We start from the raw sequence: 4,232 nt of genomic DNA, 5'->3' as shown, positions 1-4,232 counted from the left end.
AAATAAAGAAACTTAACTGTCATTATTTATACATACAAAAAAAACATATATATATATATATATATATATACTTTCTTAAATATTTTAAAAATGTTAGTAGAGACATTTGTCTCCAAAAATTTGTATATGCATCAGATTCGTATATGTGAATTATCACATTTTTTAATTAATTTTTCAAATATTCCCAAAAAATAGATTAAATGTATCAGTCATTTACTAGTAAAAATAGTGCCCTTTAACAAATTAAACTATCCTTTAAAAACCAAAATATCATTTTGTAGTCATTTACTCATTTTGTAAAAAATTAAATATTTTAGACTTTAGACAATAACACGATAGTCTACTGAAATTCAAATATTCAATTATATAATGTAAATTAAAAATTAAAAAGAAATGCCAGGTGGTCCCAGCTGGCTGAACTATTGAACGGCTGACCTTGCTTTTCAATTGTGGCACCTTGGGATTCGGAACTTTCCATTTTGGATGGTTAGACAACCCATTAGTGAGCACTTCTTCCATGATCCAGTAAGGAGAAATTTTCTTCCTCCCAATCACCGTCTACCATGTATCATGCTTTTATTTTATTTTTATTGTAGAATAATACACCAAGTTAGGAACTTTTTATTTTTTATATTAGAGTGGTAATAGTTTTTTTTTTAAATATGGATTATTATAGTGTTATTATTAAATATAAAACTGTTTAATTAGAGAAGTAAAAATTGGATTGTCTGATTTATTAGAAGTATAAAATTTGGATCGTCCGATTTGTAGAGGTATAGAAATCAGACCATTCGATTTGTGTTAAAAAAATTAAAAAAATTGAGGTATAGAAATTAGAATTTTTCACAATTTTAAAAAACACCAAAAATTACAATGTTAAAGTATATCATTACTTTTACTTTCATATTAAAAAAAATAGCCCCAAGTTAGCTCAAAGAGCAACTCCAATGAGATTTTTTTTTACTATAAAATAAAAAAACATTATTTTTAAAAAAAGTTATTCCAACTTTAAATTTTAAAATATGTTTTTTTTTTAAACTTGAGTCAAGTTCGCCGCATCCTCGACGAACTCTATAAAATATAGAGTTTACCGCACCAACGGCAAACTCTATGCAATATATAGAGTTCGTCGTACCCCAGCGAACTTCACGTTATACCCTCCATAAATACCCACACAACCTCAATATAGGTTGTTCATGCTTCTCTTTGATATTCCTTGTATTCTTGATTCTTCACAATGTCTGAAATTTTGTTATTATCCATTTATTATGATGGTGAAATAGTGTACGATGAAGAAGATTCTATCGTATTTAGGTCTACTCAACCAGTGATTGCATATATGACAGTCGAAATCAACAATTTAATAGCATTGAAGAATTAAATTTTGCACTCCATTGGGCAACAACACACAAAAAGAGTGAAGAAAATTTATTAATGATATCTGGTCGAAGTAGATAATGTTTTGTTTTACAAAAAGGTATATTGTAGATGTTGTAATTCTTCCTTCTTTTTATTTTTTGTAATATAGTCGAGGTATTGAGAATATTTTATATTTTTTTATATAGGTACCGGCTACATGATGACGAGGACATACGACTTATAAGGATGTAGCACAACCGTTGGACAAATGTCCATCTGTTGGATTATTTGTTTACCTAGTTGAGTTAGGTGACAAGGATCATTTGCAGATACTGTTGAAGAAATATTAAAAGGACGATGGTTGACCTAAATATGCCACATGAAGGTAGCCAGGAGGGGTCAAACATTGAACATGATGACATGATGACATGATGCAACCTGATATTAGAAGTCATGAGAGTTATGCGATTAGGGACCCGATGACGAATCCCTATCAAGTCAATTCTGATGACGGTGAAGAGTTGAGGCTGAACCAACTGAAATTCCTGATGAGGATGAGGAGGAGGAAGAGATGAGCTTCTACACCATACACAAATCGCGATGACACATCCGGCGATTTCTCGTTCGTACGATCGGCCGGATCACTTTTCTACTTTGAATCTTTACACAATGACTTCAGATTGTTTCTTTAGTCATCCAAGCCGAAAAGAGAATCCCGTAAGTGAGTTTGAGATTGGACAACAGTTTGAAACCAACGAGGGAATGAAGTTGGTAGTTAAGATATACAACATCAGCAGGGGTGTGGAGTATAAAATACTAGAGAGTGACCAATTAAAGTATGCTGCATAGTATATTCAGTTTGGGTTCGATTGTGGATGGAACATATGCATATCTTATTGCCGCAAGAAGGAAAAATGGGAGGTGAGGAGACAGTTGCATACAAACATCAGTGGGCCAAGATCATCGAAGGTGGATTTAAAGGTGATTGCTCAGCACATATTCACTATGGTAAAAACAGATCCAATCATCAGCATAAGGGTTCTTCAAGGAGATGTGAAAAATCACTTTGGTTACAAGGAATCTTACCGTAAGGTTTGGCTTGCAAAGCAAAGAGTCATTGGTAGGATATATGGAGATTGGAGGAGTCATACAACGAGCTTCCTCATTGGTTGTTCGCTATGTAGATGTACTTACCTGGTAAGATTCGTTATATTGCCTTTAGTTGTGTATGCTTAACGTAGTCAAACCTTATGAGTAATATCAAATGTGGTTATTTAGGTACCTGGGTTTAACTTGTAAGACAACCTTGGCCTACACCTGATACTATCATGTTTCATCGGGTGTTATGAATGTTTTCTCTGTATGTTGAGGTTTTCAAGCAATGTAAATCACTTATTTTCATTTATGACACTCACCTTTATGATAAATACAGAGGCAGATTGCTAATGGCTATTGCTTAAGATAGCAATTCAAACATATTGCCTATTACATTTGCAGTAGTCGAGGGAGAGACGAAGGAGGCTTGGTCATTTTTTTTTTCACATTTGATACAACATATTACACCCTAACCAGGCCTCTTAGTGATTTGAGACAGGTACAAGTTGATTGATGCTATACTGAACACCGATGAAAGTTTATGGAAACTGTCACCTGTCTTCTAGGTATTTTGTATAAAACATATAGCTGCTAACTTCATGACTCACTTCAAGAACAAGGACTTGAAGAAGGATCTTATTAATGCGGTGTATTCCAAGTCACAACGGGAGTTTGCTCGTTATTTTGGTTGCTTGAGGGGCAAGAATGTTGCCATCACAAACTAGCTTGAAGAAATGTCTCGTTCTCAATGGTTGCAATATGCAGATTATCACTTACATTAAGGACCCCTAGTCCATTGAGGAGATGCCTGCACGTAAGAAGTCTATTATCGCCTCCGTCATTATCTGGCCGCAACCCCGCCCACTTATAATGTCACAATAGTTAAGACACCACAAAACTATTTAAGTAACTTATGAAAAAGATACTACAATAAATTTATACCTCTCAACAAGGGAAAACGACGTATGACATATTCTTTCGGCCTCAACGGTGGTTTATGGTGCTATGCGCATGAAAGTAGTAAACTACTGCATCCACCCAGATTCTGTTGCCGGTAATTCGTGACCTGGCACATCTGGCGATAAAGCCAAGCTAACATTGCTGAGCCCCATGATAACCTCCCACACCGTTCTAGGTCCTCCAAAAGAGGCAACCATCTAATGTGCACCATAGAGTCAGAGGTATCCGGAAACAGTATGTCCCGGTCAGCTATATAATATAACCCTTAGTATAACTTAATAGGCGCTTCTTAGTCAGGTGCTCCTCCAGCTCTCCGCACACAGTGTTCTAAAACTAGCTCAGCTTGACAGTTCACTTCATCTGTAATTGTCTATCATTGGGGCCTAGAACAGCTCTCAACAACTACTGACATAACTCCTCAATAGACCGTCCTTCGTATAACTGCTCCCACCCACCCATGCATCCACTAACTGGACCTCCATCAATGACAAGTTTCAACTGGTACACCATATCATACAAGATGATAGTTATCTCCCCACATGGCAAGTGAAACGTATGAGATTTGGGTCACCATCTCTCTATCAGAGCTGAGACCAACAACCAGTCATGCTCTCACTCTATCATGTAAGCAACATACTCGAATTCTGCTCGTTTGAGATGTGGCATAATCTGCTCGGACGGACGTTCCAACAAATTTCTCCTGGTACGTAAGACCCGATGTGCCTACCAAATAAAATAAATCAGTAAAACAAAAAAATTAAACAAGTTACAACACAAATTCAAATTTCAAATATATAAATGACATGAATTGCAAGTGT

The sequence above is a fragment of the Arachis duranensis genome, chromosome 8 (assembly GCF_000817695.3).
Source record: "Arachis duranensis cultivar V14167 chromosome 8, aradu.V14167.gnm2.J7QH, whole genome shotgun sequence".
Classification (NCBI taxonomy): Eukaryota; Viridiplantae; Streptophyta; class Magnoliopsida; order Fabales; family Fabaceae; genus Arachis; species Arachis duranensis.
The sequence above is the reverse complement of the archived record's forward strand: the minus strand, read 5'-3'. Positions refer to the sequence as shown.